The following is a 13,653-nucleotide window of genomic DNA, read 5'->3' on the forward strand; positions in this document are numbered from 1 at the left end:
TTTTCAAATGGAAACTTCACATCGACTGAATCTAAGAGAGGTTGATAAAGCAAGAGTGAGTACTAGACATACTCAGCAAGTCACCACTAACATAAATGCACATAATGAATATAAGGATACAAGGAGGGTTCGAGTTAATTGCGTAAAGCGATATTTCTCAAATCATTTCAAAAACCTATGACCTAGCAGTTGCTTGGTTAGATATACCCTCACAACCAGTTTTATCTCAAACATTAATTCGACCCACCCCCCTCCCGCTCATCGGGCAAGGTGTTAACAACCAAATTTGGTAAGATATGAACCAGGTTCGGCATTGGAATCAAAGTGGATTTGACAAAGGATTGTGTTCAAAGAACATAGTCTGCATCGGCTACGGGGGCATCGGCTGAGATGGATTGGATAGAAGACAGCCGATACAGCCGATTTCATTGAGATGGTTATAAAACTGTCTCTGGAATCGATCGACATGTTGCGCAAGGATTGCCACAATGGAGATAAGCTCTCAGATAGGCAATTGTATCTATTAATTATGATATTTTGAATAGTTTCCTTAGAGATATATTTGGGCAAAAGTTTACCGTAAAAACTTATGTATATCTTAGAGTTTGTTAGAGATAAGAGTCGTGTCCGGCAAGGACATATCATGTATCCTGGGTATAAATATGACCCGAAACTATGTAAACAACAACAACAGTTCAATAACACTTTCGGCGCATCGCCACCCATTTTACTTTCGTTCTATTTCGACGAGTTCTTGCTTTCGGGTTGAGCTGCATCAATTTCGATCTTCAACTAGAGGTAAACTTGTCATGGCGGCTTGCGTTCTCGGGATTAGTTCTTAAGTCTTTATGACACTCTAATCTTGTTTATGTAATTCGTCGAGTTATCATATACACTTCATAATCTTTATTAGTTGCGCCATATAACTTGCAATCGGCTGGTTTTTATTGCTAGAAAGTAGCCGAGAGAGTTAGATCTCGTTATTAATCTAGATTATATTGTGTATCTACCATCTCTTAGAGGTTTTCATCATCTTGTTTAGATCTTACAGTACAACAATTATACACTTTCCTGAAGCAAAATCCTCATTTCACATATTAAATTGCACTACGTAATCGTGTACAATTCAGAGCATAATAAGTGTGTTTGGTTTTGCAGGCGAGCATCAGGAGGTCCTGAGGGCTGGAACTACAAATTCAGCTAGGTCTTACCGTCAATTATATTTTCATTCCATTTTTAAGCTGAAAAAATTGCTTCCAGTTATCCTGATTGACGTGGTTCTAATTGATGCTTAGAAAGTGACAATCCTCCAGTTCAAATATCTTCATAATCTGATGTGAAAAAGAATACAAGCCAAAATTGGGGTATTAGGTCCTCTTATTCTGTAAGATTGTACGTGTTTGTGGATTTGGGATTTTGTTCTAGAAACCCGACTGCCATCAATAATTTTTTTTATGGATTTCACATCAATATATGCCTTATTTATGATCAATTGAACATCATTGCATCTGATCTGGAATAGATTAAGGAAAACACGTTGCATTGTGATTGAGTACATCATGAACAATATCTTATAAAACTGCTTTTATATGTGCAGGTTTTGATATATTCATTCCTAGCGATGCACGACGTTCCTAAACTAATAGCAAAGGAATTAAGAAGACAGCGAGACCGGGAGCGATACACGGCACTCATCGTTGAGGAGAAGGCTGTTGGTTCAAAAGAACCGTGAAAATAGGGAGAGGAAGAAGCTTGCATCTACATGAGGCACATGTGTTGATATATTCATTCGCTGCTTATTATGCTCAAGCTTCTTTTGTGGCAAACAATGCTCAAATTTGATTGGATTGTAGATTTGAATTAGAGTATGCATGATGGAAGCCAAAGTGAAAATTGTCGTCCATCATTTCAGCATGTGCCTTCCTCCACACCTGGTAATGTCCTGTGATGACATTGTAATATCAAATTACTCTTTGCGTGTTTTTTTGGTTCAATCTATTTGTGTATTTCAACAGGTGTGCTTGGCGATATTTCTAATTTCAGTGCGGTTGAGCGGAGAAGAAAGCATGCTAGAGATGAATATGCCTCAATGTATTTATGTTTCAGATTGCCTATCCACCACTGCTGCAATTACAATGATGTTTTTGAACAATCGTGACTTTCAGCGTTATGCTTTGTTGGAATGTACAACATGTCAATATTTTGATATTATTTTTTAAGAGCAAGTAACAAAATTTATGTGTAATCTTTGTTCTAATGGCTCAAATACATGTAAATCTTTGTATAGAGCCCTAACTTTTAAAGGAGTAAAAGATATAAACATGAGAAACATTTGGGACATCCCCTGTCCAAAGAAAATAAAACATTTTTTTTTGTGGCTGGCAATGAGAAATAGAATTCAATCAGCTGAGCAACTAAAGAAGAAAAGCTGGGATGGGTCTCTTTTTTGCCAACTATGTAGGGAAGTAGAATTAACCAAGCATATCATTTTTAGCTGTCCCCTTGCACATTCTGTGTGGTGTGTTTGGAAAGATGCTTTGCTGTGGGGCCAAGTACCTTATAGTTCTGATGATGTTTTCCTGCTGATGGATATGAGATTGATCTCAAAATGTAGAGATGTTAAATTGTCCTTATTAGCTTCAACTGTGTGGACCTTGTGGCTAACAAGGAATCATATGGTGTTTAGAGATAACATTGCTTACTCCCATCTAATTTTACTTTTCCAAATTATTTCTCATCTGATGCAGTGGAAACCTATGCTTCCCCCCGAGGAGAAGCATAAGATGGAGGCCCTGGTGGCACACCTTAGGGATCAATAGCAAGGCTGCGACCAAGATCAAGAGTCGGTTGATGTTTTTCCTTCCCCAAAAAGTTTGGAGTCAGTATTAAAGTAAGAGTTGTCAGTTTCTGCTATGGGAGTTCTTACCCCTTTTGTTTAGTAAGAGATGTTCTAGTTGCTCGGAGCGTGACCATATAAGACTTCCCTTTTGCTTTGAACTCATCTAAAGCTTGTAATCCCAGCGAACCTGTCGTGGTGGCTTTGAATATAAGCCAGGTCTGAGGACCTTCTTTAAAAAAAAACTTATTCCTATGTTGAATGAATTATCTAGAATTAGATCCACTATCTTGGACACAAGGTTTGCCACTTTACTTCATCAATAATTTACATGGTGCATAGCTTGGCACTCTAGGAATACACACAATGCATGTTTTTTTAACGGATCCATCCACATTGTCATCCTACTATGGTTTATGAAACTATTTTTTTACCTTTAGAATTTGTATGGAGTGCACTACGTAAAAAAAGGTTACATTTATTATTCTTTTTTATGTATATAATACCAAAACATGTCTTGCACATGCATGATAACTAGTTGTCTTAAAAGCTAATCCTTTCAATACCAAAATAAGCCTAACAAATATATCATCAAGACGAGAAAAAAACATCTCTACTTCATACCTAAGTATCGATGTCTTAGTTATGTTCAGATCTTCTTTGATGCCTTCAAACATGGGTCCCACTTTGATGTAGTCATGCTTCATAATACCAGCGTGGAGCACAATTTTAATGTTTAGTTCACAATTAGCATGCTCATAGAAGATTACATCTATAAATTAACCGGTTGAGCCATATTGTGAATGGCGCACCCCCCCCCCACGGCCAACTCAATTCAACCATATACATGACCTTGCGGTACTTGTGATAGCGTAGTAACCTCTATATACATGCTTGGTGCCCTTTAGGCTTTAGGGAAGGATAAAGAGAAGATGAAGGTGATAAAAAAAAGTTGTTTTTCAATTCTGAGTGGATTTGTTGTACAGATTATGTTTGTGATCTTACCGGTACTATTCAAATTCAATGGTACAGCTACAACATTCTGTTTTGAAAATTAGAGGGTTAGAGAGCACTTACAGTCTCATCACTTCGGTATATGGCATAAATCTATCAATTTTTTTTTTACTAGAAAACAGTGGAGGAAGCCCCCATGGTTGAATTTCATTTATAAAAGAGAAAACTGTACAAAAGCAACATTACAGGGCATCAATCCATGATTGCAAATTAAGTCTATCAGCTATCTTAAGCCTAGGTAAATGTAGGCCTAACTCTTCTCTTAAATTCAGCTTCCAACGCAGGACAGAGGTTCGAATGCTATTAAAGATGAAATCATTTCTTTGCTTCCAAAGCAACCAGGCGGCCACCAAAAAAATTTCCATGAAACAGGCATTACCGAATCCATTCCTCTGAGAATGAATCATCTGATGAAATTCTAAAGAGGTGTCCCAAGTGAATCTAATAGAATTCCAACATGCAGTAGCAAAAGGGCATTGGAAAAACAGATGTTCTCTTGTCTCACGAGTTCCCAAGGAGCAGAGATCACAGGAAAGAGGGACATTGGGGGGCTTACTGTGCTTTCTCTCTAGAAGATCCCTGGTATTTAATCTGTCCAAGAAAAAGAGCCATGCAAACACCTTTATCTTCATATAGACTTTACTTATCCATATCCAAGGCAAACACAAAGGCGGTTGGATTGACCAGAAAGAAATTTTATAAAACTTTTGAGAAGAGTAAACATTAGAGTCCCAGATGTATGTCCAAATGTTGGTAGAAGAGTTTAAACTTATCTGAGCAATGTCATCCAGATACAGTTTGTATTCATCATAGGCTTGAACTGAAAGAGGTAAATAGAATTGATCATCCACTGCTCTCTGTAAATGCTGTTGGACAAAATCTATCAATTATACCGGACATATTAGAATTCATATATATCAGGTATAAAAAAAATACAACATGAGGAGTTTAATGCGTATGTTACCGGAATTGCAAAAACATATTTGTTGAAGAAAAAACTAAATGTATGACCTTGTAATGTATTAAGGGGTTTTATTATGGAATAATCACGCGACTCAAAGATTTTGCTGAATTTTGACATCTATGTATCAGGTATGCTTCTCACTACTCACACTACTCAAATACCAACCAAATAGTTTTTTAAGATGAGAAAGTTAAATACTATTCAATCGGCAATTTTTTATTAGAGTATAGCTTTGCTGGAACTTAATTTTTTTTCTCTTGTGTGTTATAGATAGATGTATCACCTACCGTATAACATATATTAACGGGAGTAAAAGGAGCCACATAGGAGGATGCAGATGCTGTACATATATACGTACAAACATAACAGCGTAATTTGAGAACTAGGAGTGAAGGACTAGGTTTTTGTAAGATTAATCGTACGTACTTTTTTCTTTTAGCTTTTTTCCACCGAAATAGTGTGTTGTATGTATATGTGTTTCTTCGGTCTTTTTTGCAAAAAAAATAATGCTTACGCATTTTCCTAATGTAGACGGAGATGCACATACGCTTTCTTTTTGCCTTTTTTGCCACCGAATGGCGTGCGTGTTACTATATATGTAGTATGTTTTTCTTCACTTTTTCTCCGGTAAACAATGCGTACGCATTTTTCTTTCATATCGACCGGAGAGATAAAAGGAGAAATGATTATTTTTTAAATAGATCCAATGATCTAATCTAATTAGTGGTGTAAAATAATGGTTGAAGTGCATCTAGCCCCCTAATTATTTCTGATGATTAATAACAATACGACTAGAGAGGCTAACAACTTATTTGAGTATGAGAGAAGGAATGTTAGTTCTCGGTGAAGCGATCTTCAAGGGAAAATCCTGTTCGAGTTGAGAAAACGATGTGATGTGGCAAATGTACAAATGGTAAAATGTAAATTTTCATTATTTGCTTGCGTCATTAGGAAAGCCGTACTATTAAGGGGATGTTGCTTTGGTATCTACGGATGAGAAAAGTGCTCAAAAGTCTTTGTTGAAGTGATTCTGATCCTAAGATTTGCTTACTGGTGTTTCTTGGAGTTTTCTAAAATCAACTTCAGAATTTTCTGAACTGCATTTGCCTTCGAAAAATGGTGCTGGTGTTTTTTTTGGATATTTCCGAAGGCCACTTCGGAAATTTCCGAAGCGCTGTGACTTGCAAAAATAGGTACTAGTCTTTTTCGGAAGTTTCCAAACGAGATTCGAAAATTTTTGAACCGTGTTGAAATGAATGTTTTCGATACTAGTGTTTTTCAGAATTTTCCGAAATGATTTTCGGAAATTGGAAAATTCCGAAGCGGCAAGGTGAAGAGATTTAAAATTATACCATGTAGAGTCATAGAAATCATATAAGACCATAGCGGCACACTTGGATATAATTTATCTTCAGTACCAGAAAGAAAGAAATCATAAAACTTTTCCTACTATGCTCATTACTTAACCTTTTTCCAAAAACTAGTTAATGAAGTTATGAAGGTGTTAATTTCTAATCAAGTAGAGAACTAGTATTCCTGCTTCTTGTTATTTCTCAATAAAGTACATAAGGGCTGGGATTTTCAATGTGCCATTTTTCTTCTGCAAAATACATACAATACATAATCCTGAAGATGCTTCAAACCAAAAACTAGCTTTCATTTTGTTTACTACTATCAGTGGTTTCTGTCATCTCCTCTGCTGTTTATTACTTACAAATAAAGGTTAATCTTTCAGGCCTAAGGCTCTGTTCGTTCTGGCGAGATAGGGGAGATTGAGTCTCGTTTTCCGCGCGCACGTTTTTTAAACTACTAAACGGTGTATTTTTTGCAAAAAATTTATATAAGAAAGTTGCCTTATAAAATTATATTAATCCATTTTTGAAATTTAAAATAGTTAATACCCAATTAATCATGAGCTAATGGCTCACCTCGTTTTGCGTATCTTCCCAATCTCTCCAATCTCCTTCTCCTCAAACACACCCTAAATAGTGAAAGGAAGATTTCATGTATTTATACATTTGCCTATACCATGGGAATAACTGAAGCAAAGTTTGAGGAAAATGAGATATAGAATATTTTCAGTGTAAGGCTAGACTAGTCAGTATTATGTTGTGGTGTATTGACAAGTTGTATCTCTGTGATATCTTTGTAAAGAATGTTGAGATTTCTGCTTATAATATGAGTTATTTTTTTAGAAATGGAACCAGCTGTTCATCATATTGTGGTGAATTAAATTTGCATGTGAGTAATGATCACTGGTAAATGAAAATCAGTGGATGTAAATATTCTGGAATTGTTTGCACGTTGTTGCTAATTTGCAACGGATATTTACAATGCTTAGCTAGATATTGCTACCGATGAGCAACGTATAGGCCCTAGCAACGCCAGCATAGGCAACACATACCCTTACAGCGCTTATATGGAGTTCTAGCAATACATAAATCCTTTGCTAGGTGAGCCACTGTTGCCGTCAATTGGGCCACCTGAGCTCGCGGTGGCAGATCCGGTCGTCCACGAGCTCGCAACGACAGATCCGGCCATCCTTGAGCTTGTGGCGATGGATCCAACTAACCCGTGCTCTCAGCGGCTATGGCAAAGATGAGGGGCAGTGGAGAGGAGGAGGGATGGCGGTGGCGGCGGAGATGAGGGACGGTGGCGATGAGTAAGAGAGATAGGCGGATAGGCTGAGAGAGAATGAGTGTTGACGGTCGTTATCGATCAGTTTCGACCGTCAATATTACTAAAACAGGAGAGAACTAGTGATGCTTGCAATGCATATATTTGTTAGAATAATAATATTCCACTAGTATTAGGTTTACTAACCTTTTGCAGAGAATGATCATAAAGTGGAGGAGAATCGATATCAACACCAACGATAAATCAATCGGGCGATGTCGAGAACCATACTTATGCATGAATGGGAAAAGAACTAAGAATTGACACGACAAACTGGGCCAAAATTCACAAGTCTGCGAAGAGAAGCAACAGAGGAGGCCACCAGCCAAGATTAGGCTGGATCGGGCCGGCCCCAGGTTCGGCCGAACCAGGGGGTTCGGCCGAACCCTCCTTAGCGCCATCCGATCCAGGGCTTCGCCTGGACGGTGTGGATTAGCCCCCAATGACGGTTGGAGGGCATTTCCGACCACTCCAGCCGCCACAACCGTCATTGGGAGGCTATAAAAGGAGTTTCCATTCTCACTTCACTCACACACCTCAAGCAAGAGCTCTCTCATTCCTCTCAAGTTTAGTTTAGTAGTATCTAGCTGGTGGAATAGAAATAGAATAGGAATCAGGAGTCCGAAAGACTTCGGAAGAGTTCGCGTATGGCTCTAGCAGCTTTCCTTTCCTCTTTTGTAAGCTTTATACTTTTATTAGAATACTCTTCTATATACATTTATGGTATTGAAATACTTTCGGAGTATATGAGTACCTACTTTACATTATGTTCTTGTTATACTGAATGTATGGCTAGCTTATCTGTGAGATGCTTTGGTGCGGGTATAGTGTTTGCTTATGCAATTACTCTATGTCATGACGATGATATTAGAGTAGTATCTGGTAGTTTAGATGTGGTGTCTAGATTACGGGATATCATTATTTGGGGTTATATATTGTGGATGAGAGGTGGGCCGCTGATGGCGACACCTCAGTACGGGTATTCCTTCGCGCCTATATATAATCTCCTAAGTTAATTTCCTGGGGAGGGTATTCCTCCGTATTTAGCCCCAGTTGGATGGTCATGACGGGCTATCGTAAGGAACTCGGCAGTCAGGGGTGGCTTCTGGAAGTACCAGGAGGGCATCGGATAGAGGGTATTAGCTAGTATATCAGTTAACTAGAATGTATGTATACTATGTATATTAGAAGTATAGGAATAGACTTCTTTTCTCTTTTCTTTCCACTTAGCTTAGATAATATATTATGAGGATGAGTAGTTAAATGCTTGTGTGTCACTCTACCCTTGAATTATCACAAGTAATATATAAATTATTAGTTGAGTTCTCTCTACATGATCTTCCCACGGGATAAAATAAATACGATACCCTTGGAATACTCTCGGGTGAAATGCTACAATGGTATATCCGTGCGCTTGCGGACGAACTCTGTAACCATAATATACCAGAGGTATTTTTGCGCCATTGCTGGGAATTATATTTCTAGTAATGTCATTAAGAAATACCAACAAGCGTTTCTGGCGCCGTTGCTAGGGAAGATTCATAATAGAGATTACTTGAACTAATACTTTATATTTACCTCTGTATAATCGTTTCCTTTGCAGGCTAACCTTGGTTGTTTTCACTTTTTGTTGTGAAAACAGGGTAGTGTATGATTGGTTTCAATTTGCCAGAAAACTTCAAAGAAAATCCAGAAGCTTTCTTTCGGAGCGTTAGGCCGTGAGTCGTTGCTCCGTAGAAAACTCTACCGACAAAGAAACCAGCTGTACCAGCGCCACCGACCTTCAAGACAATGGCCACCAAGACTCTTCGCGAGTTCGCTGCTCCCTCTGCTGACAATGTGGCCATCGGGCCGCAAGTCTACATAGGAGATGTGGATTTCGACTTGAAGTCCAGCCTCATCATGATGGCGCAGGCTAGCCCGTTCTGTGGCAAGCCTAATGAGGATGCCACCGCTCATCTGCAACAATTTCTGGAGATATGTAGCATGTACACCATAAAGGGCGTCAGTCCTGACGCCGTCAGACTGCGACTGTTTCCATTCTCCCTCCTCGGGAGAGCGAAGCAGTGGTTCTATGCCAACCGTGTTGCTATCAACACCTGGGATAAATGCTCTACGGTATTCGTCTCGAAGTTCTTCCCGCTGGGCAAAACCAACGCCCTTCGAGGATGAATTTCCAGTTTCCAGCAGACAATGGACGAGTCCATACCGGAAGTGTGGGAACGACTGCAAGAGTACGTGGCCGCCTGCCCTCATCATGGGATGGCTGACTGGCTGATTCTGCAGAATTTTTACAATGGACTCACCCCAATGTTCCGCGATCACCTGGACGCGGCAGCTGGAGGAGCCTTCTTCTCTAAAACGGTTCAAGGAGCCGTTGAATTAATAGAGAAGATGGTCTCCAATTTGATATTACCAAATTTGGTTGTTAACACATGCCCCCCAAGTCCGGGATATTTGATAATGTTTCGGATTTGCTGTAAATCGACTCCGAGCAAGTTTCGCACTTTGCCGTTTTCCGACCGTTATTGCCGTGCTTTAAATACTAACCGTTACCCTCGAGAAATCTCACACCGTGCTCCTTCGTTTCCACCGCTGAAACCAACTTCACCCTCTCTCTCTCCGGCGATCTCCCCGACGCACAAGGCGATCCCCAGGCGATTTCGTTCCCGACCAGATCTCCGCCCACGGCGATGTCAGCCGAGTACGCTGAGGTAAGTTCTCACCAGCTAGATCCCTTTTCCTCGCATGAAATCGATTTCTCCTTTTCTCCTCATTGCCAAAGCCAATTGTGGAAGATGACGGAGAAGAGCGCACCCATCGCAGATGCATGTCATATGGAGAATATGTATCCACACCAACCAATGCTGGAGCGAAACTATCGACTGAGCTACTCAAGGACTGGTTCTGCAGCTTCTACGAAGGTTTTAAGAAAGATGCACGAATCTGGTTTCCTTACGAAGACTCAGCAGACCTTGAACTTCCATCAGACTTTAGATTTGAAGACATTAATCATGAAAAATTCCAAAAATCCAGAGAAATTCTTATAGCTGCAATCAGCCCATGCATCCTCCCTGTCGGCATTCACCAAGGGAGAAACATCCAAGTCTCCTACGAATTTTACCACCCAATGAGCTGGGCAAGACAACTTGGATTGGGCCAACTCCCAATCGGATTATTCTTTGCCGACAAGATTCAGTGCCGAGGACAAATCACATCCACTCTAATGATGGATCGGCTACTCAACCTACCAGGACCCCCTCTGGGCAGTGTTGATAATATTGAGTTGGCAGGATTTAGAAGCAAAAACTTTGACCGATGGTAGGGTGAATGGAAGCTGCATCTATTTCATCAATCGGCTTCAATGTATATGGCAGATCTATTCCCTGACGTCATACCCCAGGTAAACTTTGTCATTACTAAAATGCATAACCAGTTAGCCGATTCATTACTTGACTAATCTCTTGCTCCTGTTTTGCAGACAACAGAGTCCTCCCCTCCTCATCAAAGTAACAGTGGCAAGAACATTGAATATGCTTCAGGTCTAATTCCGAATGGAGGTGGACTATCTTCCCCTTTCATCGGCTACCATGCCCCCAAGACTTCAACTCTCCTTCACGGCCTAACTAGGGAACCAGCCGATGCAGGCAAGAAAAGGAAAACCAGATCATCAGCCATGAGTACCTTAGCCTTGGCTCCAAAGAAAAAGACCAAATTCAAGAAAACTCAACCACAACCAACTGATATGCCGACTGATGATCTGCCCGCCTTGGATCCATCTATTGAACAAGCTTTAGATGAAGAGGAAATTGGTGAAGATGTTGACCAAGCTGTAGCCGAAATGAGTGACATAGAAAGAACACCATCGGCTTCACCCAAGCAAATGTCACACCCTAAAAATCCTAAATATATAAATTGTTGTTTAATTGGAATTATTAGAATTGATTTTAAAAGCCTAGAAAAGAAGATCTAATTTTAAATAATAAATTCCAATATAAAATGGGGCCAGATAAAATTTCATTAAATACTTTGCTTGATTCTATAATTCCTAGATTTTTCTGGGATTTATTTGAGCCAAGGAAGTATTTTTAATAAATGGAATTGCATTTCATGAATAATTTAAATGGAAAAGGTTTTTAAAAGTCTCTTTTGGCTTTAGGCCGAAAGTCGGCCCAAAACCTTCTCTCTCACTCTCCCCGGCCCAAGTCGGCCCAGTCCGCAGCCGCAGCCGCCGCTCGCGCACGCGTCCGCCCGCTGACAGGTGGGGCCCACCTGTCAGACTCGTCGTCTTCCTCGCGCCGCCGCCGCCCGAAACCCTAGCGCCGCGCCGCCGTCGTCTCCTTCCAAATCCAGCCGCCCCTTTCCGTTTCCGGTGAAATCAATAGAGGGGAAATGATCTTCGGGACCTCCTATACCTTTCCCTTTTGGAACTTCATCTAAATCGCTTTGGAAATTCGTGGATTCGATCTCGAATCGGATTCATCTCTCTCCTCCGAACCCTAATCTTTCCTTCTCGTCGCCGGCCGCCGTGGGCCTTCGCCGCCGCCTTCCAACCCCTATAAAAGGACCCCCAAGCCCGCTGCTACCCGTCGCCACCCTTGCCTTCGTCTCTCGTCGCCCGTAGAGCCCTAGCGCCATGACCCCTCGCGCCGCCGTCGTCGGGGCCGCTCCAGCCGTGCGTCGCCGTCGCTCCAGTCGTCGTCGCTGCTCGGGGAGGTCACCGTCGTGGTCGCCAAGCCGTCGCCGTCGTCAAGCCGGAGGTCGCCGCCGCTTCTTCTTCGCCGCTGTCGCCGTCCGTTGTTCTTCCGCCGCTTCTTTGGTCACCGGTGAGTTCGCCGTGCCGTCCGCTACCCGTAGGTGCCCTCCGTTCGCGTCGTCGCGCCGTCGTTCGCCGGCGAGCTTGCGCGCCCGAGCCGCCGCCGGAGATGACGTCACCGCTGACGCCATCGATGGCGTCCGCCGTGGTCCGGCCGTGGACCGGTCGATCTCGGCCGTTCGTTTTGGATGGATCGATCTCGGCCGTCCGTTCCCGTGAACCGTCGCCGTGCACCCGGTCCACCGCAAACCCTAGCCGCTGACGCAATAAATCCTCTTTTCCTTTTCAAAAATAATTCTTTATTGCGTCATAATTCAATTAAAATCTATATAAGTGTTTTAATCCGATTTAATCTTTAAAAATTCATAACTAATTCATCTTAGCTCGGATTTAGTTGGTTCAAGTCTCTAAATTTTTCTAAAATTGAGATCTACATGTTAAAAATATCCACATATACTGTTCATGCTTGTTTATGTGCTGTTTTGGTGTTTTGCTCTTTTCTGTTTAGATTCCGACGTTTCCGGAGAGTCCGTTTTCGCAGGAGAAGAATTTGAAGAGTTCCAAGGCCAGCAAGGCAAGTCACACAGATCCCAAACAATCCTTTGAGCATGTTGATCCCGTTTAAAGCTATTATTTCTATTGAATTATTGCATTTATTTTCGAATGTCATTGGGTGGAATTAACCTATTGTTTGTTATAGCCCTTTTGTTCTTGATTACTTTATTCCTTGATACCTTGGGTTATTATAAATTGACTAGTTGAGCTTTATATATTGGTTCAGCTAGCTATTAGATGTGATTGCTTAGCCATGCTTAGAAACATTAGTACACTATGGGGATAACTTATGACTCACTATTATTTAATGATAATTCATGATGGTTAATCATGATTGGTTAATTAATTAATTTGCCAACTAAAACCTGTTAATGGTGGGTTGTGAGCACATGGTTTTGATGGTCGTGCTCATGACAATTAAGGACCGGTTCACGAGTTTCGGTTGTGAAACATTAACCGTGCCAACCACAAGCCAGTGTGGGCAACGGCTTTACCTTTTGTATAGCATGGTTCATTGCGGGGCACCAGACTGAGAAGTGGCGGAGATAAGCCCACGGGGGTCGCTGGGGAGTCCATGCCTTGTTTATAAGGGGGTGATTATGATCCAGGAACGGTGCGCTGTGGTGGATTGTGTTGTGCGAGGGGTACTGTCACAGCTCCTTTCTGAGGTATCGTGGTGGTATCAAGGCGCATGGTGACATGTCGTGGGGCTGTGTCTTGTGGGTACAGTGGTACACCTCTGGTCAGAGTAAAACTATTCGAATAGCCGTGCCCGCGGTTATGGGCGGGTCT

The 13,653-nt window shown here is 41.3% G+C and overlaps 1 non-coding gene across 1 annotated transcript; it reads right to left on the bottom strand.

Moving 5' to 3' along the window:
* Window positions 1-9,647: 9,647 nt before the first annotated feature.
* LOC127764885 (small nucleolar RNA R71) lies at window positions 9,648-9,754 on the bottom strand. Its single transcript, XR_008016023.1, has one exon. It is a non-coding gene; the product is annotated as a small nucleolar RNA R71 (small nucleolar RNA).
* Window positions 9,755-13,653: the final 3,899 nt, after the last annotated feature.

Source organism: Oryza glaberrima, chromosome 2 (genome assembly GCF_000147395.1).
Source record: "Oryza glaberrima chromosome 2, OglaRS2, whole genome shotgun sequence".
NCBI classification, from domain to species: Eukaryota; Viridiplantae; Streptophyta; class Magnoliopsida; order Poales; family Poaceae; genus Oryza; species Oryza glaberrima.